At 41.6% G+C, this 27,198-nt stretch overlaps 1 pseudogene; it reads right to left on the reverse strand.

Moving 5' to 3' along the window:
• Positions 1-644: 644 nt before the first annotated feature.
• On the reverse strand, positions 645-20,993 carry LOC122670691 (annotated as a pseudogene).
• Between the last annotated feature and the right edge of the window lie 6,205 nt (positions 20,994-27,198).

Raw genomic sequence — 27,198 nt, forward strand, 5'->3', positions numbered from 1 at the left:
ACTCTAAGCTCATCTGGTGAAATTGCCTCCAAAACCAGTGACTCTAATGTTGACCTGGATTATAAATCCATTGGTTTGCAATCTCTTGTTGTTGAAAGAATTGAAACAAGGGAAGGAAGAAGGGGAAGAACTAGGTTTTACAAGATTGGGTCTTTACCTTTTCAGGAGTGAGTTTGGCAATGTAAAAATCCAGGGAATAAGTGGAGATGGAAATTTGCTTTATTCAGGAAAATAGTAAAAATGTTTCAGGGTTGTAACAATGTAAATAATAAATTAAAAATAATCATCCAATTTATGAGGAAAATAGAGTCCTTCCAACAGAAGAAAAAGGAGACCTTGGAGATCCAATTTAAACCTAGGTCTCTCTACTCACTGATTCAAAGGCTACTTTTGAGAAATGCTATGAACATCAAATATATAATATATTATTTTTAGGATTAAGAATATGTAATACATACACATAGCATAAATATTATACACATATTCACCAAAAATATACGAAAACTTCAAAGAAAATTGCTCAATATATCTGAAAAGTTAATGGTCCCTCGATGGAAATGGCACCGAACCACAGTGTGATAAATATTGTTTCCTTACAACCATCTTAACTGGTAGAAACACAAAAAGCAATAAATGAAAATATGTCAAGCCAAAAATTCAATAGCAGAAGATAGATTGCCAACATTGTTGACTGCATGCATGGCTCTCTTTTGTTTAAAGGTCCACATAAATTATTGGACATGACAGAGAGGAAAAGAATTGATAACCTCTTTTGATTGCGTTTATCTGCATCTTTGTTGACAAGCTCATTGGCCCTGCTACAGAGGAGTTGCTAATCCTGTAATCACATAATAAAGAGCAAGATCAAATGCCTTACCACTTGAAATCCATTCCTGACCCAACAAAGACTAAGCAACAAGCACCCTATTAAAACAGATTACTATTCTAAGGTCATCTGATAATGTTCATTGAAATGTCATTTATACAATCAAGTGAATCAACAAGGATGCAGAAAATTAAGGAGAAAGGAGTACCCAGCCACTCAATTAACTGATGGGTCTCACCGCACTTGGAAGGATTCGCATCCAATTAAGGGGCCAATAAATAGTTAGATGGGGTTATCTCATTAGTTAAGAAATTGAATTGGTGAAGTCCTCACTTTTTTTATTCCATATATGTCTCCTTGTTAGGTTCAACATGAGCACTCAGATGCCAAACCGAGAATTATCGTGAAGCAATTACAAATGTTCACCATCCGCGCCAAGGGAATTTCAGGCCAACTTTCAGATCTATAGGAATGATTGGGTGAGAAACATGAGAAATTACCAATTCTACTTTCTACTACTAGAATATACAACATGCAGTTCTCAGATTACATCTCCTTGACTATTTCTTTCTCCAATTCATATACAAAAACAAAAACAACACCAATAGACTCAACCTTATCCCAACTTAATGGTGTCGGCTACATGGATCCAAACAAAGTAGGGAAAACAGAGTTTTAACCAAAAAAGGACAGAAAAGATGCGGGGCAAAGAGGGATGGGGAAAGAGATGAGAAATGAAAAAAGAAAAAAGACAAATGAAAAATGTGAAATAAATAGAAAAATAAAATATAGTAAGAGGGGAGAGGCACAGCCCAGCACGTGGGGACAATCTCAGCTAAATGGGGTCTACGACATGGATCCTTGCCCTCCAATATGCTCTGTCCGAGGTCATATGCTCCACAAAAATGTTCCATCCATTCCACTCTCTTTTACAATCTGTCCCTTCAAGTGCACTCATCTAATTGAAGTGAATATGAATTTATTATATTAACAACCCTTCTTCTCCAAAAACAAGTTTAGTTGGTATTAGTTATCACCTATTTTCTAGAAATCCAAAATTCATACTCATACTTCATTTCTATTATTTTCTTCCATACGCAAGTTCTGAAGACCATCAACCTTGCCATATATTTTCTTATTTTGGGTAAATGTACTGCTGCTTTTAACCTCAACAGTGATAACTCTGATATCTGTTCCATCACCAAATTACTTGAAACTCTTCTTAACAGTATTATTAAAATATAACTCCTGCAGCATTGTGCTTAATGGATTCAATGTCTTGAGTGTTGGTTTGTACTCTATTAGCAAAAGGGGATAAAATGGGGATTTAATAATTTATGAACACCTTACCTAACAACAGTCATGAATCAACACAACTCGGAAAAAGTAAAGCTCTACGAGATTATTTTGCTTCTCTTCGAAGGCTATTGATTATTGTTAAAGTGGAGCTGCTATATTTCCACTCTAATTTAATTCTCTACCAATTCCAGCTCTTATCTGTCCATGTTCCCATATTCCAAGCTGCTAAGGGAATCCTACTCTATTAGGACCCTTGCCCATCCATAGTGCATGAACCTATGCCCATTTCTCATCACTGTAACAAGTTATTAATGCAGTATTAAATCCAAGTGGCACCCAAAATATAAAACATAAGGTGAACCGAACAAAACCTTCCTAAAGAACTGCTGTCACCTGGACCCATGGCCCAATCTATGGAAAAATGATATATACAATGCCTGGTAAATCAAAGATCAATTCGCAAACAATAAGTACACCATCTAATCAAGTGCATAGCAGTTATAATGAATGAAGAGGAACACAACCAGTAACACTATCACGACACAAGTTTAACCTCAGGTAATGCATTGAGACCAATAGACTAGTTTCCACCAACATGAAATGTACATTGCAGGGGGTTGTACAATCGTTCAGATAAGTTCTTAGCAAAAAGGATATAGAGACTTTCCATTAGCATAAGTTTTGGCGTTCCTGGAAGAACATATGGGTGGCAGAACGAATTTCCATGTAATCTGGACTTCATTTTCTCCCATGTTACAATAGATTACTTACCTTACAATGGCCTATCTGCTTCACTTTGACATTCAGAAGACTGGGCAAAAAAAAAAAAAAAAGGGCCTATCTGCTTGAATCTGGTCCAATCTGGTCCCAACAGATCGTGGTATGTCCCTTTAAATGAGTAGCAGCAAACTTTACCCTTTTCTGATCTGGCATGTTTTTGCAATCAAAAAGCTTTTCTAAACTATTAAGCCAGTTCAGAAATTCTTCAGGGTCTAGTCTCCCACAACCCTAACGCCTCCTTCGTTACACGCCAGGTTCGATAAGGCAGTTTCAACCATAGTTTCAAAATATTTTGGGTTTTGACCAAACCTGCTCTGAAAGAGGAGTTAAATTAGATGTCCTTGATTTATATGGGACAATAACTCAGAGCAATACTTTCGACAGGATTCATACCTGGAGACTTTATCCGGTGGTACAGGTTGATTGAGACCATGAAAATTTTATTTGCTAAATTCAAACTAAAGGGTATGACTTGTGTCTGGTGGATCAAGTATCGGCAACAGAATCAGACTCGTGGCATTGGGTAGGTAAACACAAGCTAAAATGTGAGAGGCCATGAACTCACAATTTTTTCCTACCGACTACAAGCAGCGCATGCATCTCAAGTTCGCACAGTTGAGACAGGGCAGCATGGCTGTTGAGGAATATGTGGCAAAATTTTGCTATTTAACCACTCAGTCTAATTTTGAGCGGGACAAGGATGTCTTGGTGGCACAGGTTTGGAATGGTTTGCACCACCAGATTACTGCTGCATTGGCTTCCAGTTGACTGCCAACAATGGAGGACATCGTACAGGTAGTGTATCAGGTAGGACAGTTTGAAGAGGTCTGACAACCGCATGAACCTAAGGGGTCAGGTCCATAATACCACTTAAGTGGAGTAGGCTCGTGGGCCTTTGGGCTAACCAGCAGTGGGCTGGGCCAACACTTTTGAGTTGGGTGTTACTTGTTCACTCAAAACCATACAGTGGGGGCTGTTAGCTTAGATTTTATTATGTCTCTAGTACTTTCTATTTTGGTTAATAGCTAAGATATTCGTTAGCTTATTGTACAAGTCTCAATATTTACTTTGTAAGGGACTTCCTAACTTGTTTGTTTCCTTTTTGGCTTTAACAAAATTCATAATATATGTAATGGATCATTAGAGTCCTCCCACATGATTTTGAATGAAGCTTGATTCTCATTTTTGCTAATGTCTTTGAGAAATAATTTAGGAGAGAGACCTTGAGGTGAGAGGCCTAGGTGTCAGTGAGAGACACTACCATCTATCCCATCTTCTTCTCCAACTTTTTACCTTCAAACTACTTACTATTTTCATTATTGAACCGGCAACCTCAAGCACCAATCAGGTATTAGAAAGACCTATCATCATTGTTGGAGTTGTTGAAGATCAATCCATTGAGTTCAATTGATAAGTAGGACAGAAGTTCAGATCTTGTCCTTCAGGTTCCTTGTTATTGAAGAATTCTATAGATTTTCGAGTGGCAGTAACTCTTGACCCAACCAGCCAATCCAGCCCAGGTTTTGTCAATATCATACCCTCATTGAACCTTTCCTTTGATGGCAAATTGACTCCAACCCGATGGTCAGGTTTGATTATATCTGCGAGTTACTATATCCGAACTTAACCTTCTGATTCTGAGACCTATTGATATCTCAGTATCCCAACCATTAATTCTGGCTAAAATTTTGGAGTTTTCCAACCATAGACCTCTGCCTTCGAATGGAACATAAGTTTCATCCAAGCAACTTAGTTGCTATTTCTGGTGACTCTTTATTTTCTGGTTATTTGGCTTGTTTCTTGCCCTGAGATGGACCTTACATTGTTGCTGTTCAATTTTCTCTTCTGGCTGGGATCATCCTAAGCCATTGCTAAGTAGTGTTGGAGTTCTAAGAACTTGAATACCTTGTCGTACACCTACTGGATAGGTGTTTCTGTCGATTTCTATTGTTGGGATTGGGTAACATATTGTATTGTCAGTGTGAAGGGTCCTATTGTAGACTAGGTTATTGGCAGACTATTTTGAATCCTAGCGCTGCATTACTCTTTCACCAGAGAAATCCTTCAAAAAGCCACAGGTTAGCAGTTCCTCTATGGCATCTTCACCGCCAAACCTCGCCTATTCTCTACCTCAAGGTCGTGGTCCTAACAAACCTCCTTCAAAGCCAAGGGAAGAAATTCAGTGTTTTACATGCAAGGGCTACGGGCATTTTTCTGCTCAATGTCCTAATCGTTTAGTTGCCTTTTCTTAAGGAAGAACCCATGCTACTGCTTCAGAAGAGCAATGAATAAACAAGATGTAAGGGATTAATTCCCTTCTATACACACAAACAAGATCTTGAATACACATGCTTGAATCAAGAATAACAAACATGAGAACAAGACATACCGTTCATCATCGAATTGTTGATTCCCGCAGACGACGATGAAGCCATTAATGGCGTCCTACTCAAGGTTTAAAATCTGGTTTCGTTTCGGTGTTTCGGTCTGACCGGAATTTCTGAGATACCGAAATTTGGTATTTTTTCTCTAAGTTTTGCTTGGTCATTTGTGGGTGTAAAATGCCAAAATGACCGAAATTTCTGAGATTTCACTAAAATTTCCAAAATATTGCATTTTTCAATTCGATGTTGTATTTCGTTTCAACTCGATCGAAAAACTCAAAAAATTCGAAATTTCAACCAAAACGAAACGAGATTTTGCAATATGGTCCTACTTCAAGTCTACTACTGTAACGTCAAACAAGAGTCACACGAAGATAAGGTTTCTCCCTCTGACCTTATCAGTAATACTAACAAGATAATGGGGACTTGAGTGTTGCGTATGGTAAAGGGAGAACCTAAGTATCCTATTATATGGATAATCTCTAACCTTCCATAATAGCTAGAAATTATAAGGAGTGAGTATCCCACTAATCCACAACCTCCTTAGAAATAGGAAAGATGGAATCCAAAGTTCAAAGACGTTGTACAACGTCTATGTGACTTGGTCAGATGGGCCAACATAATAGAAAAGATATTATCACAATAGAACAAAAAATATCCTACACAAGATAGTACCCATTTACAATCAGACATCATTGTTGCTCATGGATTTCATCTTGTCTTTCATGGTATCTACCCATTTGTTGGAATCATTATCATTTATAGCTTGTGAAAAACTTAAAAGATCATCCTTAATTCCTATATCAAACTCAGACTCCTAGAGATAAACTATGTAGTCATCCGGAATAGCAAGCCTCCTGACTATCTGAGGCCTTCCCTATTCTTCCGGTTGAGGTGGAGGTAAATCCACAGTGTTCTCAGTGACAACGTCCTCATTAAGTGATACATCCTCTGTAATTGTTGTTCAACGGGATCATCACCAGTGATGACTTGTGGAAGAACAATGCTATCATGTTGTACATGAGCAGGAACTGTAACCAGAAGCTCCTCAAATACCTTACTACGTGGATTATCACTCCCAGTAATGTCACCATCCTCTAGGAATCTAGCAATAGAAAATTCCACAATCCTAGTACTGCATAAGGGTGCATAAAATCTGAATTCCTTTGATCATTGACAATAACCAATAAAATAGCAATTTATGGTCTTAGGGTCAAGTTTCTTTTCATGTGGATTATATAGTCTAGCTTCTGTAGGACAAGCCCATACGTGTAAGTGTCTCAAACTAGGTTTCTTTCCTGTCCACAACTCATAAGAAGTTTTAGGAACCGACTTACTGGGAACCCGATTCAAGATATACACGGCTGTTTTCAAAGCCTCACTCCACAAAAAATCGGATATACGAGTTGTTCATCATGCTTCATACCATTTCCTGAAAGGTATGATCCCCTTTCTGCAACTCTGTTTTGTTCAAGGGTACCAGGAAGTGTATATTGGGGAGTAATACCCTTCAATTTAAGGAATCGGCCAAAGGGTCCTCATTTTGTCCTATATTTATATGTCTAACATAGTATTCACCCCCTTTATAAGATTTCATGATCTTTTTGTCCAACTTATTTTTTACTTCAGCACAGAATATCTCTCAAATACATCCTTAGCTTCAGTCTTTTCCTTTAGTAAATAGACATAACAATACCAAGAGAAGTCATCGATAAAGGTGATGAAATATAGTGAATTAATTCTAAAAGTGCATCACTCCTTGTTGCAGCCACTTTATCCTTTCTAGTTTGCTTACCTTTAATGCAATCTATACAAGTTCCAAAGTTAGTAAAGTCTAGTGTAGGTAACACTCCTTCCTTCATTAACCTTTCTACTCTAAGTCTAGAGATATGACTTAAGTGCCTATGTCATAAGGTTGATGAATCATCACCGTTGGATTTACGTTTAGATCCAACATCCACATGCAAGGAAAAAATGCATTTCTCATAATCAAAGTCCAAGTTCAATTTATAAAGATTATTACATAAATATCCAATAAGACCCAGATCATTGTCTTTAAAACCATTCAAAACATTGTTTCCAAAACTGCAATGAAATCCTTGACAATCAAGTCTAGACAAAGAAATTAAACTCATAGACATAGAGGGAACATAGATAGTGTTCGTCAACTCCAGCTGATATCCAGTATCTATAATGAGTCTGTAAGTGTTGTTCGCTCGAACTTTAGACTCCGTCGGGTTCCTATGTAAACAACACTCTCACTTGGACTTGGTCTCCTAGAAGAACAAGATGTAAGGGATTAATTCCCTTCTATACACACAAACAGGATCTTGCCTACGTATGCTTGAATCACGAATAATAAACATGGGAACAAGCTATACCGTTCATCATCAAATTGTTGATTCCCGCAAACGATGATGAAGCCATTGATAGCGTCCTACTTCAAGTCTGCTATTACAACATCAAACAAGAGTCACATAAAGACAAGGTTTATTCCTCTGACCTTATCAATAATACTCACAAGATAATGGGGAATTGTGAATTGTGTACGGTAAAGGGAGGATCTAAGTCCCCTCTTATATGGATAATCTCCAGCCTCTCATAACGATTAGAAATTATAGGGAGTGACTATCCCACTAATACAAAACCTCCTTAGAAATAGGGGAGATGGAATCCAAAGTTAAGAGACGTTGTACAACGTCTATGTGACTTGGTCAGGTGGGCCAACATAATAAGAAGTATATTATTAAAATAGAATAAAAAATATCCTACACATTGATCTTAAGATTAGAGTTGTTTACCAAGTAACTTCTAAGGGATAGTTAGTTGCTCCGTCTTCAAACCATGCTTGCAAACGACATCCTCAGAGAAGATGGTATAACTACAACTGTCAATTTTTATAGTATATGCTACCTTTGCATCTCACTTTGGTTTGGAAAGTACTATTTCTACAGCAATTATCCTTGTCAGAAACCTTTGTGTAGCCAAAAGTAAATGTAGCAGCAACACCATTGCTCTCCAACACTATCACTGTCGTTGACCTCACTAGGTTCATACTCACACTCTGCCTCCAAATGTACTATCTTGTGTAGGATATTTTTGGGTTAAATACGCGTACCCCCCTAAAATGCACCCAATACTCCTCGTACCCCCCTAAGGTTCTGACAATTCCACGTACCACCCCTATTTTACCCCCTTAAAGCCATTTAAGTCGACACCAAGCATTAAATTCTATAAAATGACCAAATTACCCTTTCTTCTATCTTTTCTAAAATTTGGAAAGACCTAATTGCCCTGACCTATTTGGTAAAATTTGAAAAGACCAAAATGCCCTCATCTTCCCCAAATCATCATCTTCTTTTACAATGTAGATACCCAATACTACCACCACCACCACCGCTTTCCACCGCACTTCTATCCGCTTCCACTTCTTTTGGCAGAATCGTCTTCAATTTCTCTTCGAAATCACTGATCTTCTCATTCTTGCCGTTGCTTAGTGTGTGCTCCACTAGTACCTATCTCAGCTTCTACATTAAGGGGTAAGTGGCACTGCAAGGATCATCGATGTAAGCGAACACATATTCCCGATCTACCACCTTGAGTAGATCCTTCTCACAGAACTTTGAAGGGTGAAGGTCTCCGTTCAGTCCCATAGTTAAAACCCTCTTCGCCGCTTGACTCCGTGTTCTTCACTGTATGCCTCAAGTTCTCCTCCAAGTGCCTCAGATCTATGGCTTGGCATAACGCAACCAAGAATGTGGAAGACATGAGCTTCACAGAACCTTTCTTCTTCTTTTCTTTTTTTCAATTCACCCTCTCTCTCTCTCTCTCTCTCTCTCTCTCTCTCTCTCTCTCACCGTCGGAAGTGCTTCCCTCGCGATTGTGAGAGGAGGAGTTGGAGAAATGCATGGCTTGCTGCAATTGGTTAACGGACTTGAGGAATTCCATGGCTTCGAATCGGCTCCGTGGAAGAGATAAGTGACTTTAGCGAAGGTGGAGGAGTTAGGATCCCACTTGGTAATGATGGATTTGGCCTGTTCCAGGTTCTCTTCCATCATGGATTCGGAGAAGGTGTGAAGGGGATTTGGAGTAGGATTCTTCAGCTGAAATTTCATGAGAATCAGGCTACAGGTACAGGAGAGAACTCATCTTCGTTGTGCTGCTCTGCGCTCTGGACATGGTTGGTTATTGGGTTGGACAGGAATTGAAGCTCTGAGCAGTAAGAAGCCATGGCGGTCTCGGCACCCTTGAACCCATAGTCCAAGCTAGGGTTCCAGCCACCAGAGAGATTGGAGGGAAGACCATTGTTGTAGAAATCGTTTACCAACTCGGAAGATGATGATTTGGGGAAGATGAGGGCATTTTGGTCTTTTTAAAATTTAGCAAATAGGTTAGGGCAATTAGATCTTTCCAAATTTTAGAAAAGATAGAAATAGGGTAGTTTGGTCATTTTTAGCATTTAATGCCTAGTGTGGACTTAAATGGCTTTACGGGGGTAAAATAGGGGTGGTACGTGGAATTGTCAGAACCTTAGGGAGGTACGAGGAATATTGGGTGCATTTTAAGGGGGTACGCGTATTTAACCCTATATTTTTTATTCTATTTTAATAACATATTTCCTATTATGTTGACCCACCTGACCAAATCACATAGACGTTTGTACAACGTCTCTTAACTTTGGATTCCATCTCCCTTATTTCTAAGGAGGTTGTGGATTAGTGGGCTACTAACTCCCTATAATTTCTAGCCGTTATGGGAGGCTAGAATTATTCATATAAGAGTAGACTTAGGTCCTCCTTTTACTGTACGCAACACACAAGTCCCGATTATCTTGTGAGTATTACTGATAGGGTCAGAAGGAGAAATCTTGTCTTTATGTGACTTTCGTTTGACGTTGCAGTAGCAGACTTGAAATAGGACGCCATCAATAGCTTCATCATCATCTGCGGAAATCAACAATTCAACGGTAAACGATATGTCTTGTTCCCATGTTTAATATTCGTGATTCAAGCATGCATAGGCAAGATCCTGTTTGTGTGTATAGAAGGGAATTAATCCCTTAAATCTTGTTCTTCCAGAAGACCAAGTCCAAGTGAGAGTGTTGTTTACATGGAGAACCCGATGGAGTCTGAAGTTCGAGCGATCGGCACTTACAGACTCATTATGGATACCGGATACCAGCTGGAGTTGACGAACACTCTCTATGTCCCTCTATGTCTATAAATTTAATTTCTCTACCTAGACTTGATTGTCAAGGTTTTCATTGTAGTTTTGCAAACAATGTTTTTGATGTTTCTAAAAACAATGATCCAGGTTTTACTGGATATTTATGTGAGAGTCTTTATAAATTGAACTTGGACTCCAATTATGAGAAAATCCCTTCTTTCCTTGAATGTGAATGTTGGATCTAAACGTAAATCCAACGGTGATGATTCCTCGACCTTATGGCACAGGCGCTTAGGTTATATCTCTAGACCTAGAATAGAAAGATTAGTGAAGGAAGGCGTGCTACCTACACTAGGCTTTACTAACTTTGGAACTTATAAAGATTGCATTAAAGGTAAGCAAACTAGAAAGAATAAAATGGCTGCAACAAAGAGTGATGCCCTTTTAAAATTAATTCACACTGATATTTGTGGACCATTTAACCCTTGTATTACTGGTGAAAAGTATTTCATCACCTTTATCGATGACTTCTCTCGGTATTGTTATTCAATTTACTAAAGGAAAAGGCTGAAGCTAAGGATGTGTTTGAGAGATATTCTATGCTAAAATCGAAAATAAGTTAGCCAGAAAGATCAAGATCAAGAGATCTGATAAAGGGGGTGAATACTATGATAGACATATAAATTTAGGACAAAATGAGAACCCTTTGCTCGATTCCTCAAATCGAAGGGTATTACTCCCCAATATACAATTCCTGGTATGCCTGAATAAAACGGAGTTGCAGAAAGGCACAATCATACCTTTCAGGAAATGGTACGAAGCATGATGAGCAACTCAACGTTATCTGACCAAAGATCCTTAGAAGATCTAAGAGAATAAGAGCCCAGCATGGCTAATTGGATTCTGACTGCAATCAAGGATCCTTGCTTGGCTGATTTGGTATTGATTGCAATCAATAATTGATTGGCTGATTTGGTGTTGATTGCATCAAGGCTTGATTGGTTGATTTGGTATTGATTGCAATCAAGGCTTGATTGGCTGATTTGGTGTTGATTACAATAAAGGATTGGTTGGTTGATTTACAGTTGATTGGCTTCTAATCCTATCCTTAATTAATTTTTACCTAATATGCTATCTTTTTATTTAGTATGTTCTTATTTTAGTAAAACTCAATCTTAGGCATAGGGATTGAAATTGGGCTTTGGGAATCCTATAAAAGGATCTACTGTAATAAGGAAAGGCCGATTTTGAATAATATTGAATTTGACCTCCATTGGAGAGTTTCAGAGGAGCTTGCGAGTTCCAATCTTGTGATTGAGTGTTTTTCTTCCTCTTTGACCCTGCTCGATCCTACCCTTGGCACAAGGCTGCTCCATTCTGGTATCAGAGCCAAAGCAGGGTGTAGCGAGCATGGCTCCCAAGCGTAGGGGAGGTCACACTAGTCATATAGAGGACGTTACATTGAGAGAAGAGAATGCTCAACTACGTCAACAGATTGTTGCAATGAATCTTGAGATGGAGTGTCTGCGAACCTCATCTCGTCATTCCAATAGATCGGATGACACCACAGGCAGTCAATCACCCTCATCGGAAGATGAAAGGCATGCTTTTGCTATGAGACCACTACGACGACATGCTTAGGAGTAGCGAGAGGTCGAATGGTTTCGAAAGTTGAAAGGTGACCACACAACTCCAGCTGAAAAGATGAACCTCGGAGTGGAGAATCGACAACTTTGCCAACAAGCCACCGACGATTGATTCGTCACCCAGGTTGATTGGAGAGAACCTCCCAAGTTTGATGAGTACCAAGATGAGTAGGTCGACGAACATGGCGGTTTTGAAAGCCTTGAACCTAATTCTATTTTTGAAGCACAACACGGTGAGCCAACATCATTAAATGTAAGTGATTGTTTTCCTTGCAAAGAAGCAATCCCAACAACCACCGATCTTCCCATCGAGGAGATCACCTCTCAAGTCTGTGATTTGGTTCCATCATGCATATCAGTTTCTAGTTTTGGAGATTTTTTCGTAAAGGAAATGATGAATACGACACCGTATCAAGGTCATATTTGGAGCCATTGCAACTGTGCAACTTTCTTTACTTATTGATTGACAATGTAAAGGCGAAGACGAATGGAGACACGTTCCAATGGATCGACATTATCAATATGTATGATGATCTGTATTTGGCCGTTATTTCTTTCCCGTCTGTACTTCAATTTGTTCACCGTATATACATCGTCAACAATCATATTTTAATGCCTCATTTCTTCAAGCCGTGAACATCTCAATTGTTATCGCCATCAAATCTGAAATTGAGTTACAAATTCTATTATATTCAATTGGAGTTATCACTATCACCAATGACTTTGTCTCGTTTCCATTTTATCCTGGTAGAAGGCGAACATCTAAAGATGGTGACTTAAATTCGAGGTCGAATTATTCTAAAGCAGGAGGAAATGATGCAAGCATAGAGGCAGCAGTGGAGGACGTGGAAGTCCAGCTCAACCACCCAAAGATCCTTAGGAGATCTGAGAGAATAAGATCCCAACATGGCTAATTGGATTCTGACTGCAATCAAGGATCCTTGCTTGGCTGATTTGGTATTGATTGGCATCAAGGATTGATTGGCTGATTTGGTGTTGATTGCAATCAAGGCTTGATTGGTTGATTTGGTATTGATTGCAATCAAGGCTTGATTGGCTGATTTGGTGTTGATTGCAATCAAGGATTGGTTAGCTGTTTTACAATTGATTGCCTTCTAATTCTATCCTCAATTAATTTTTACCTAATATGCTATGTTTTTATTTAGTATATTCTTATTTTAGTAAAACCCAATCTTAGGCTTAGGGATTGAGATTGGGCTCTAGGAATCCTATAAAAGGATCTACTGTAATAAGGAAAGGCAGATTTTGAATAATATTGAATTTAACCTCCATAGGAGAGTTTCAAAGGAGCTTGTGAGTTCCAATCTTGTGATTGAGTATTCTTCTTCTTCCTTGACCCTGCTTGATCCTACCCTTGGCACAAGGCAGCTCCAGAGAGGCTTGGAAATAGCCGTGTATATCTTGAATCAGATTCCTAGTAAGTCAGTTCCTAAAACTCTTTATGAGTTGTGGTGTGGACAGGAAAGAAACCTAGTTTGAGACACTTACATGTATGCAGCTGTCCTACAGAAGCCAGACTGTATAATCCACATGAAAAGAAACTCGACCTTAAGACCATAAGTTGTTATTTTATTGGTTATTGTCAATGGTCAAAGAGGAACGGTTATCACCTATGTTTCTAGTTCTGACGGAAAGTTCACCACTCTCTGAAAGTCCACCGCTAACGGTCGACTCCCACCCACATCTCCCCAGGTAGCGGAGGCCAGCAAAGTCATGCTCAGGTAAGTATACCCCCAGTCTCCTCACCTTCTCCCCACACTTCGCCCCTCTGATCTTCTCGTTTCCCTCTCACCGACCCCTTCTCCCTAAAGCCATCGACGGATTACCTCTGTACACACATTGATTCCATCGATTTCTTATACCCATCGTATCTCTCCCGGACCCCACGCACATCGTTTTTCTTCCACCCATAGCCTCTCTTGCTGACCTACCACCACAACCTAAACCAACACCGATTGATCTCTCTCTACTATACCCATCCTATCCCTCTCTCAAATCGCGAACCTAAACCAACATCTCGTTCCATAGTTGTCATGGCTGCCATGGCGTCCGCCAGAGGGCTGCATGCGACCTACGCCATGCGACCCTCTTTGATTTCTTCTTCCGACTCTCTTCCCTCTTGATTTCTTCTTCCTGTCTTCGATTTCTTCTTCCCTCTTCGATTTCTTCTTTCCCTCTTCAATTTCTTTCGATTTCTTCTTGATTTCTTCTTCTGTCTTCTTTCCCTCTTGATTTCTTCTTGATTTCTGAATTTTCTTCTTAAAACTTGAGAAACAATAGAGAAAAAATAAAACATGGCTTGAGTATACATCTATTAACACATTAAAAATAGAGATAAAAAATAAAACATGGTCGACATCTCGCACTACACACATTCCCATGGCACGCAGCTGCCCTTCCATCTCGATAATACCGCCCCTCCACCACCCCCCCCCCCCCCCCCCCCCCCCCCCCCCTCTCTCCCCTGCTATACCCATCCTCTCCCTCCCTCTAACCGCCAGAACCTGAAACGACATCTCTCCATCGATTTCTTCCCTTCACAGACTCTCTCTCTCTCTCTTTGACCTCTCTCCCTATCCCGCAGATTTTCTCTCTGACCTCTCTTACCCTGACTCTCCCCCCCTCTCTCCCTGTCTGACCTCTTTTAGGTGTTTGGTTCCTCCACCATCACCTGTGTCTCCTTAATCCCCGGCGACTACCATTGACTCACTGACCCTGCGCGCGCTGCATTGGTACCTCTCTGCCTTGCAAGATTCTGTTGGTAATTTTCGTGATAGGCAAGAAATTTCACTCTTGTGTTGTATTTGGGTGATAATATATCTTACTCTCTTTGCCTGCATACTGTTCTTTACACTACCGTACCTCTTTGGATTATCCCTACGATTGCCTTAGTAAGTATTGCCTAATTGCTAGCTGAAGTGCTCTGTATCTTGCTGTATTTTGTGTACATATACTTGGTGTTGTGTGATATTGCCTATACTTTCTGTATTGCATCTGTTTGCATATTGTTCTTTTACACTACTACTGTATTGTTCCTTTAGTGTATCATTGCTTTGTATTACCTATTCATGCTTATTGTGTTATACACTGTTGTATCCATTAGTATAGTGGGACTGACTGTGTAGTAGTCTGTGGTATTCTAGTTTGATTTGACGCTTGTGTACCTAATCTGTTTACCTGTACAATGTATTAAATAATCTTTGGTACATTGTCCTATTAACCTTACCTTTGTACTGCATCTATATATTATATAGTATCTCTCCTATTTTGGTGCGTCAGGTAGGCAGCCGGCACTATATTATATCCTGCCAATCCCTTTTGCATGGATCCTTTCTTAATATATTTTGATTATCCATTATCTTTTCATTTATCATGCCCTCTCATACTAATCTTGTTCGTAAGCATAGGATTAGATTTGCATCCTGGAACATCGGATCGCTGACGAGCAAGAGTATGGAGTTGAAAGATGTTATGCGGAGAAGAAGGATTAATGTTGCCTGCATTCAAGAAACGAGATGGAAGGGTCACAAAGCCAAGGCTCTAGATGACTTCAAACTATGGTACTTGGAAACTTAAAGTGGGATAGGTGGAGTGGGCATAGTTGTGGACAAACACCTTAAGAATGAAGTAGTGGATGTTAAAAGATTTGGAGAGAGGATCCTATCTATCAAGCTGGTGCTAGACAACGAGGTTATTAACATTGTAAGCGCCTACGCACCCCAGGCAGGATTAGATGAAAGTGTTAAAATACAATTCTGGGAACACATGGATGGTTCAACGCAAGGTTTTGGCCAGGGAGAGAAAATTATTATCGGAGGTGACCTTAACGGACATGTGGGAAAGGATCGAAGAGGCTATGAAGAAGTTCACGGAGGATAGGGGGTGGGGGAGAGGAATGAAGAGGGGATCTCAGTGTTAGACTTTGCGATAGCATTTGAAATGTGCATTGCAAATACCTTTTTTAAGAAGAGAGAAGAACATTTAGTTACTTACAAGAGTGGACAACATGCAAATAGATTTCTTCCTAACTAGAAGGTCTGACAGACTTCTATGTAAGGATTGTAAAATTATACCTAGAGATAGCCTAACCACTCAACATCGACTGGTGGTCTTAGATATGTACCTTGGTGCGAGGCAACGTAAGAAAGCGAATCAGGTTTGCCCTAAGATAAGATGGGGGCGGCTACAAGGAGTTCTCTTAGAGTCATTTACCAATAAAGTAGCTCTACAAGGAAAGTGGGACTTTTAGGGGGATACCAATGAGATGTGGATTGAGATGACGACTTGTATTAAGAAGGTTGCTAAAGAAGTGCTAGGAATCTCAAAGGGTATGTGTCTGGCCCCTAGAGAGACTTGGTGGTGGGATGACGAGGTCCAAGCGGCCATTAAGACTAAGAAAGATCGTTTTAAGACTTAGCAAAGGACTAGAGAAGCAGATGATAAAGTGAGATATTATGCAGCTAGAAAAGAAGCTCGGAGGATTGTGGGGAAAGCTAGAGCGAAGAAATATGATGACCTCTATGAAAAACTTAATACAAAAGAAGGAAAAAACGAGATCTATCGGATAGCAAAGATAAGAGAAAGGAAGAACAGAGATCTAGATCATGTTAGATGCATTAAGAGTGAGGATGGTAGAGTACTAATACGAGATGTCGAAATTTTAGAGAGATGGGGTGAATATTTTTACAACCTACTAAATGGAACTACCTTGACAGATAGGATGGATTCGGAAGTAGAGAGGAGTAGTCTTGAAGCCAGCTCATGTCATGGGCATCTACAAAGAGTTGGGGAGGCCGAAGTTAAAGAGGCCCTACGAAAAATGAAGGTAGGTAAAACACCGGGACCGGATGAGATCCCAATTGAAGTGTGGAACAGCTTAGGAGTTCAGGGTGTATCTTGGCTAACCAAGCTGTTCAACAAAATTTTGAGTACAAAGAAAATGCCAGATGAGTGGAGGAGAAGCACTGTAGTCCCGATTTATAAGAATAAAGGTGATATTCAGAACTGCAATAACTATAGAGGCATAAAACTAATGAGTCATACCATGAAGCTATGGGAAAAAATCATTGAAGCCCACATAAGAAGAGAGACTGCTATTTCGGAGAATCAATTCGGTTTTATGCCAGGGAGATCTACGACAAAAGCTATTTACCTGTTAAGGAGGCTTATGGAAATTTTTAGAGCTAACAAAAGGAACCTCCATATGATCTTTATAGACCTAGAAAAGGCCTATGACAGAGTCCCTAGATAGCTTATTTGGCATGTCCTAAACAAGAGAATGAGCTCAAGTAACTATGTGAGTTTAATTAAGGACATGTATGAAGGCGTGATGACCAGTGTCAGAACTGCAAAGGGCCAAAGTAGTGAATTCCCAATTACAATTGGGCTACACCAAGGATCAGCTTTAAGCCCTTATCTGTTTGCACTCATCATGGATGATTTAACCAGACACATTCAGGATGAGGTTCCTTGGTGTATGCTTTTCGCTGATGATATTGTTTTGATAGACGAGACAGTGGAAGGGATTAATGCAAAATTGGAACTATGGAGATCAAGCTTGGAATCAAGAGGGTTTAAGTTAAGCAAAACAAAGACAGAATATATGATGTGTAACTTCAGTCAAACCAGGAGAGGGGATGAAGTGGTGAAACTTGAGGAGCAAGAGCTACCACAAAGTGAATGCTTTCGATACCTAGGGTCAATCATTAACAAAGAGGGTGATATAGAGGATGATGTTTCCCACAGAATTAAAGTAGGATGGATGAAGTGGAGAGGCGCATTGGGAGTGTTAAGTGACAAACACATGCCTGTTAAGCTTAAAGGGAAATTCTACAAGACAGTAATAAGACCAGCTATGACTTATGGGGCGAAATGTTGGGCAATTAAGAAGAATAATATAAATAAGATGAGTGTAGCGGAGATGAGGATGTTGAGGTGGATGTGCGGCAAGACCAGGAGAGATAGAGTAAGGAACGATTGTATTAGAACTGATTTGGGAGTTGCACCAATCCAAGACAAGCTCCGGGAGAGCTGCCTGTGGTGGTATGGTCATGTCCAACGGAGACCCATGGATGCACCAGTAAGGAAAAGTGATCAGATTCAGCTTAAAGGAGCTAAAAGGAGTAGGGGCAGGCCTAAGATGACTATTGGTGAAGTGGTAAGAAAGGATATGCATGTGGTAGGGCTCGACCGTAGTATGACTGCAGATAGAGTTGTTTGGAGGACAAGGACCCGTATAGCCGACCCTTTGTAGGGGGATGTTCCTAGGATGCTGCTTTGACTATTGCTTCAACTCCTACTTTTACTCATTTCCCTTTTTTACTTTTTATCTCTCTTGCATCCTTTATTGTCTTAGCATCTATTAGATCCATGTAGCCGACCCCATTTAGTTGGGATAAGGCTATGGTTGTTGTTGTTGTTGTTGTTGTTGTTGTTGTTGTCAATGGTCAAAGAGATTCAGATTTTATGCACCCTTATACAGTACTAGTATTGTGGAAACTTCTACTGCTAGATTCCTATAAGATGGTGACATTAGTGAGAGTGATAATCCACATAATATGGTATTTGAGGAGCTCTGGGTTATACTTCCTACTCATGTACATCATGATAGAATTGGTCATCCACAATTCATCACTGGGGATGATCTTGTTAAACAACATATTGCAAATGATGTACCACTGAATGAGGACGTTGTCACTAAGAAGTAATAACACTGTGGATTTACCTCCACCTTAACCGGGAGAACAAGGAAGGCCTTAGATAGTCAGGAGGCTTGCCATTCCAGATGACTATATAATGTATCTCTAGGAGTCCGAGTTTGATATAGGAATTAAGGATGACCCTTTAAGTTTTTCATAGGCTATGAATGGTAATGATTCCAACAAATGGGTAGATGTCTTGAAAGACGAGATGAAATCCATGAGCGACAATAATGTCTGGCAACTTGTTGAACTGCCTTCAGGGTGTAAAGCGATTGATTGTAAATGGGTATTTAAAACCAAGCGCAACTCTAACGGTAAAGTTGAGCAACAAAAAGTCGGACTAGTTGCTAAGGGCTTTACTCAGAAGGAAGACATTGATTACCATGAAACCTTCTCTCTTGTTTCCCAGGAGGACTCTTTTAGGATCATTTTAGTGTTGGTAGCTCATTACAACCTGGAGCTTCACCAGATGGATGTGAAAACGACATTCTTAAACGGGGATTTGGAGGAAGAAGTCTACATGAACCAGCTTGAGGGGTTCAGTAAACAAGGAAAGGAAAATCTAGTGTGCAGATTAAAGAAATCCATCTATGGACTTAAACAAGCTTCCGGACAATTTGAGCCAGTGTCCACAGAATGTTCTGGAGCGAAAACGGATGAAAGATGTTCCCTATTCTTCAGTTGTGTGAAGTCTTATGTATGTTATGACTTGTACTCGTCCAGATATTAGCTATGCAGTTGGGATGTTGGGCAGATACGTCAGTAATCCTGGTATGGATCACAGGGTAGCTGCTAAGAAGGTGATGCGTTATCTACAGGGCACGAAAGATCACATGGTTACTTACAGAACAACTGATCAGTTGGAAGTGATCGGTTTTTAATAAATATCCTTATTTGTAATTATAATTTCTTAACTGATAAGAAATGTCCTTATTTGCAATTATCATTTCTTGAGCGTTAAGAAAGGGTTTGCTGAGTACGCATATCAAATAGGATCCCACCACTTGGCATTTAACTGGAACAGGAAAGATTTTTCTAAAGAAGGGTGAGAGAGTAGAGTAACCTGCAGATATGTTATTCTCTCTCCCTATTCGTGTTTTCTCTCTACTCCACACATCTTACTCTCTCTTCCTGTGTTGTGATTTGAGAGCTAGGGTTTTGAATCCTAGTGAGTATTCAGAAAAATTTCTACTGCTGGTCTCATGCAAGAGTTGTACAAAGAATAAGTTGTTCATTCATGTGGTCAGCCACACTCTCAAGTGTTGTATTCCTTTGGAGAGTCTGCGCTTGTGGATTAATGGATTAACAGATAACCCTAAGTCCCTTAATGTGATGGATTGAATATCAAATGATACATGAGCCACGATTTCAAGATTAACACTTTTAAATTTGGCACCTATTTCCAACAGAACCTTGATGCTAAGAAAAAAAGATATTTCTATACCATCTATCTCTGAAACCATGAGTGGGTGCTGAAAATACAATCATAAATGGTAGTAGTTCCCATGTAAATGCATACATTCCATTGCATATGCAACTGGTACAACAGTACCCAGAGAGCAGAAGACACAAGTAATCGGAGGTATGTACTAAGTAACTAAAGCAGGCCATAGTGCCATACCGGATGGGTACTAAGCCATAAAAAGAGAATAAGCACATATATAAAGAGAGAGAGAGAGAGAGAGAGAGAGAGAGAGAGAGAGGAGGGGGGGAGAGAAACACCTTCAGAGAGCCATCCCCGGTTTCCACCCTCTAAAAAAAGCATTGAAGTGAGCAATGCTGAAGTAGTAACACTATGTAACGACATCAAAGATTGAGCACAGCCTAACTCCATGGGAAACCTGCATTGAATCATCGCAGCACTCTTTTATAGCCTCATAATCATGAACAATTAATAATTCTTAATAAAAAGATAAACCTGGAGAAAGATGAAAGCTTATGTCGAGAAACTCATGCAGAAGTGGGCCTTGTAGAAGCGAATCTTCCAACCTTACTTGCTCCCGAAGCAAAGGATGATGATGATCTGCACCCACTTAGAATTCTTGATGCAGGGGAGCTTAGAAGAGTTCGTCTTGCATAATTAGCTACCATTCTTTCTTCCTCAGTGTTTTCTCTGTTCTGTTTATTTATCTGAATGGTAAAGGGAGAGGAAATTTAGTTAATATAATAAGGAAAAGGAAAGAAAAGGAAGAAGTGGTGGAGTAGCACTATGCAAGCACCGTTTCCTTAGGGTGGCAGGGAAAATATATATAGAAAGAAAAAGCAATTAAAAAAATTGGAAATTTTTGATGAAGATTCATTATCAAAGTGCTTTTTTCCATGCATTTGGTTGTAAGGAAAATAAAGTGTTCTTTTTTTCCGCATCTGGTTGTGAGGAAAACATACATCAAATCAAGACATTCCAGTTCTTCTTATTGAGGTCTTTAAGAAATGAACCTCAAATCAGCTCAGAGCAGGAAAAGCAGTTCCACAAAAAATAAAACATAGCCACAAGTTTTTGTTACTAAAATAGAACTGAATAAGTGCAAATCCAAGTTCAGACTTCAGAGGGCGATTAGTCCCGTTTTTCTCCAACCACAGAGAAAATTAATCCAGATGGAAGCGGATAGGGACTAAATCAAGTACAGCCGAGAACATAATTTGCTTTTTACCTATATATAGTTCCAAGATTGTAGCAGCAACAATCACCTCTCAGAGTAGCAGAAGGTATTCAAATGACTAATTCTATTCTATCTAAAATGACATTTCAGAACAGAAGAAACAGACCCAAATGGAGGTCCTTCTTGTCGTTATACCATTCAAATTTAAAAACCCAACAAAAGGCATAAATCCTAAATCGTTCAATTGCACACAAAATTGAAACCACATTACACTCAGGGGTAATTCAGAAGTAAAACGACAAAGGGGAAGATCTACCTCTTATTAAATAACCAGAGGAAGCCGAGGAGTTTACAGAGTTTACGGAAAAAGCCCGCTACGTCCTTGTTATTCCATGAGACAGTCGAAAACAACTAAAATCCTTTACCGAGCTCTACTAACAGAGGTTGCAGAATCTGATGAAAACGTGAAAGAAGAAAACAGGGGTCAGCTATGAGAGACGAAGGAGTAGAAGTGTAAAGGAAAAAAAAAAAGAGGCATTACTCACCATTGACGGTGTCAGACCATTGAAGCACTGAAATGGCAGAACGATGGGAAACCCTGCAGAATATTCCGATTTCGTTACAGGGAAAAGCCAGAAACCATGACCAGCTGTTTACAAAACCTCTAGACCTTTAATCCCTATAAAGGTCTAGACGACTCCATGAAGTTGTAACTTTCGAATTTTCCCATTTTCTTCGGTTTTGGTTGCCGAAGGTCTTACTTAGAAGTAGGGGTGTCAACGGGCCGGTTTCGGTTCGGGCTTTTCGGTTTCGGTGTGACTTTTATAGAAACCAAAATCAAACCATTAAGAAATATTTGGTTTCGGTTTCGGTGCGATTTGGTTTCGTGTCGGTTTCAGTTTATGATAACGGGTTGATATCGGTTTGGATTCGGTTTGGTACCGATTTTATATAACTAGTAAGGTCCGGTTAGTGCTAATTTTTCTTCTCTTTCTCTTTTAAGTACATAAAATATTTCAAATACAATGCATCTTTGTATCCTATGTCCTATGGCCTATGGATACAATTGGTTGGGTAATCACTAACAAAGGATATGAGATAAAGTGAGAAACTATCACAACACATTTAGGGGGCAATGGGGCATTAGGTATTTACTGATTTACTCATTTATCGGGTTAGGTCGGTTCGGTTTGGGTTCGGGACTAACGGTTCGGGCTACCGGTGCACCGTCGGGCTAGCCCAAACCAAACCAAACCGTTTGCCTTTCTGGATCCACAAACCGAACCGAACCATTAAGAGTTCGGTCCGGTGTGGTCCGGGCTGGTTCGGACCGGTTTCATGGGTTCGGGTTGGGTATTGACACCCCTACTTAGAAGTCTTTCAATAGTTGGGGTCTTCAGCCTTTGGAAGGCCACTATAGGCCCACCGGCTAGCTGCCAAGCCCATGGACTTAGCCGTTTGGGTTAAGTAAACAACCATTGTTAATAACTTTCTAGGACTGATATTCTCTGTGCCGCAGTGCAGCCTGTGCCCAAACACATGGACTGGATATTCAGGGGGCAGGACGGTCATTTCATCCATCCCCATGTGTCTGGGTGCAGCCTACGGCCTTGGCACAAAGAACATTTGGCCAACTTTCTATTAGGAAGTCTACAGAAATGTAAAGAAACCTTAAGAAGTAAGGGTGTCAAAACCTAGCCCGAACCGATAAGATCGATTGAAACCAATCAAAAAAACCCGGATCAAACCGAACCAATCCTTATCGAATTTGTTTTAAACTGGGGTATGATGGGACCAACTGCAAACAGGGTTGCACCAAATCGACCGGTATCCAAACCGAACCGAATGAAACCGATAAAAAAAAAAATCATTGAGTATAAGTGTATGAATAAGTGAATTTATTATCCATTGATTTCAATATTGGTGCGAAAATTTCTGGTTCTAAGGGACAAATCAGTGAGTATGAGGTTATGAATAGGAAAATTGATTTGTAACAATGCTTCCATTGATCTCCTTGTTCACTATATTAGTTGGATAGTAAATGAACGATTTGATGGTAGGGTTTATTTTATGATTTCAATATTAGTTATCTTATCAATAATTATTCATTGATTTCAATATTAGTTATTTTTTCCTTATAAGTTAATGATAAATAATTATATGATTTCGTTACAAACTCTATTTATCCATTGATTTCAATATTAGTTATCTTTCCCTTACAATTTATTCCTCTTTGTTCGGATTACAACATGAACGCATCAAATCAATTTTCCTATTTTAGGTTGTTTACTTATTTGACATGGGAATGTGAATTAAAGTGTTTTTATCGAATCTTTCATCACTACAAGTTATGAATGTAAGATTTCATTATGTTTCAAACCCGAAAAACAAAGTAATCTAAACCAGTATTAACCCGATATTGAAAAACCAAATTAAATCAAACTGCACTAGATTGAAACCAATTGAAAATTGAAATTTCTTAACGGTTTAGTTTTGGTCTCAGTCATTCTGAGACTGAAATTGAACCTGATACATCCAATATTCACCGCCAATCAATGACCGCCACGTGTCGCGCATTTACCCGCTCCATAGCTAAGGGGAACGAATCGGGGTCCCGAAGACACTCGGGGCGCGGCCACCACTCGGCGCGGCCCCGCATCAGGGCGCGGCCTCCTCACGGCCTCACTTAGGCGCGGCCTCACCCAGGCGCGGCCTCCTCACAGCCCCACCCAGGCGCGGCCTCCTCACGGCCTCACCTAGGCGCGGCCTCACCAGGGGCGCAACCTCACCCAGGCGCGGCCTCCTCACCAGGGTGCGGCCTCACCCAGGCGCAACATCATGGGCACCGAGGTGGGGGCCACCCATCTACGACCCCGATCGTATCGCTAAGACTCATGTCACTACCAGGACTCTAGACCCTTAGAGGTCACGTCATCCGACGGATTCAAGCACCAAGGACGTTATCACCACACACGGATATCTATCCACCAAGGATCCCGATGCCACCAGACACTCCCTCCCAGCGGGGAGATGGCCAATCGAGATAGAGCCCGCTACCCAGGGCCTCTATCCACTCAACGGCACAATCGTCAATCAAACGGGGACTCTCCACACCGCCATATGCTACTATAAAAGGCAAAGGTACACAACCCCATAGGGGACATCTAAACTCATCCGAATCATCACTATTCATCCTTTTGCGCCAGGAGATCTAACTTTGGCATCGGAGAGCCCTAGGCCGGACCACACCGGTTCTCTCTGTTGACCCCTTTGGTCCACTTGCGGTGACGATACTCGCAGGACCGCTCGACGATTTCTTGACGCAATAGCATTGGCGCCTGCCTGTGGGAACGAAGCTAGCCATTACGACTACTAGCTCGCTTCCATACTCATTCAATGGCACGAAGGAAGACTACCACCACCAACAACGGAGCAAGGAATGGATCACCACCCCCAGAGGGCTCTCGCCGCGAGCCAACGACCACTGGACCATGCCCCTCCTGGAGGAGGAGATCCCCCTTAATGACCGATTCGTGATCGCGAGCCCAACAATGACGAGGCCAACGATGTGGTGGTGGAGGTGACACTTGACCCCAATGCTCCAGCCACGTGGGTCGATCAACGACCGCAACGACAGATCCTCGGTGAACAACGACTCTTTCGAGAATACCGACGGGCGTGCGACATCTCACCGTCGGAGGACTTCACCAAGAAGCAAGGGTGGAGTCCATACCTCAACAAGAGCCAAACCCTAGGAGATCATCTCCGGGGCGCGAGATCGAGAGACTTGCGCGATAGGCAACCCCACTCCGCATGGGGGAGCCTTCCCAAGATCCCAGGAGAACAAGAGACCTCTCACCACGGTCGTAACGTGGGAGGACGCCAACACCCAGGGCGAGGGTGTCTAGCCCGCAGAGATTGGTCCGGAGGTCCGTGTTCGACTGACGACCTGAAGAAAGTCACATACCACGACGGCCGGACCTACAGAGAAGAAAGCCCTCACCTTCACGACAGGATTCATCACGGCGTGACCATTCCCCATCCTACCAACACTCAAGGCGGGAGGGGACATCCAGAGAGAGCGTGAACGAGGTCGCAGCCGAACCTCGCCGGCCGGCGTGGGGGCAGACACGGACGAGGAGCTCGATCAAAGACTCCGCGACCTGGATGAGAAGCGGAAGGGTTGAAGAAGCGGACCAAAGGCGAGACACATTCCATACCCCGGACAACACCCCTTCTCGGCAGAGATCATGTCACCACACTACCTTCCGTGTTTCGACTACCCACCTTTGAACTCTACAAGGTACCACCGACCCTAATGACCACATCAACTACTTTAATGGCATGATGACGCTATATGGGGGTCGACATGATATCCCTGTCGGGCATTCCTGCGTCCCTTAAGGGAGCAGCCACATCATGGTTCTCCAGTGCTACGACCGAGATCTATATGCTCGTTTGCGAGCTATGTGAGCGATTCGTCACCCGTTTCCAAAGCAGTCACAAGCGTAAGAAGACCACCGTCAATCTACTAAACGTGGTACGTAACCCGGGGAATCTCTCGGGAATACGTTATCGAGTTCACCAAGGAGTCCCTGGAGGTTCGAGACTTGGATGACCAGACACAAGATGCAGCCCTAGCGCAGAGGTATTAGGGACTGGACTTGATCAAGGACCTGGCACGTCATGAGACCAGGACTATGAAAGAGCTCTCCCGGAGCGGTGCAACGAGTTTGCAAATATGGCCGAGGTACTACAAGCTAGAACAAAAATAATCGAGGCCAAGCCACAGGACAACAAGAGGCCAGCACCGATGACCGCAAAGAGGGTAAGAGGTCGAGGACAGAGCGCGACAAGAGCAGAGCGACCGCCCATCTAGGAGGACAGATCACGCCGCCCAGAGAGAAGTGAGAGGGCAAGCACTCCCCGAGTTCACACCATCGAACACCACCAGTCCCGATACTCATGCAGATCGGACCGTGACCTACTCCATTGGCCACGACCCATGCTAGCAGCGCCAGAGAAGCGAAACCCTAACAAATATTGTCTCTTCCACAAAGAGAATGGGCACGACATAGAGGAGTGCTATCAATTGAAGAGAGAGATAGAACAACCGGTAAAAGCAGGAAGCTTGAACAAGTATGTGAAGGGGAGACGTGACAACCGCTCAGTGCCAAGGAGATAGAGGTGGCGACGGAGACAGAGTGGAGCCGAGACGAGAAGAAAGAAGAACAGATCGAGAGAGAGACCGCCAGAAGAGCGGAGAGATGCCACGTAACCTAGTGGCACCAAGGGACCTCCTATCCTCACCATACTTGGAGGACCAGGGCAAGAGTCCACCTAAAAGCTAAAGCTCATGCCAGGTTCGTGGGAGTGGCAGAGAAGCCCAAAGAAGATAGCCAAGACGAGGCGGTGATCTCCTTCTCGGATGAAGACTGGAAGGACTAAACTTCCCGCATGAAGATGCCTTGGTAGTACAGTGGAGGTAGCCAATCGACCAGCACACGTGGTACGATAGACACAGCGGCGTGCGTGGACGCATCTTCTTGGACGCCTATCGACAGCCTCGTGTTCGGGACGACTCGCTCAAACCGAGCCCACTTATCTCCATGGATTCTCGTGCCACCGCCTCCATCGAGGTACCATAGAGCTACCCGTCACCTTCGGGTACACCTCAACAAGTAACCATCATGGTAAATTTCATGGTAGTCAAGTCCGTGGTTTCTTCAACGGCCTCCTAGGGCGACCATCACCGACCCTTAGAGGAGTCATATC

This window comes from Telopea speciosissima, chromosome 8 (genome assembly GCF_018873765.1).
Source record: "Telopea speciosissima isolate NSW1024214 ecotype Mountain lineage chromosome 8, Tspe_v1, whole genome shotgun sequence".
Taxonomy (NCBI): Eukaryota; Viridiplantae; Streptophyta; class Magnoliopsida; order Proteales; family Proteaceae; genus Telopea; species Telopea speciosissima.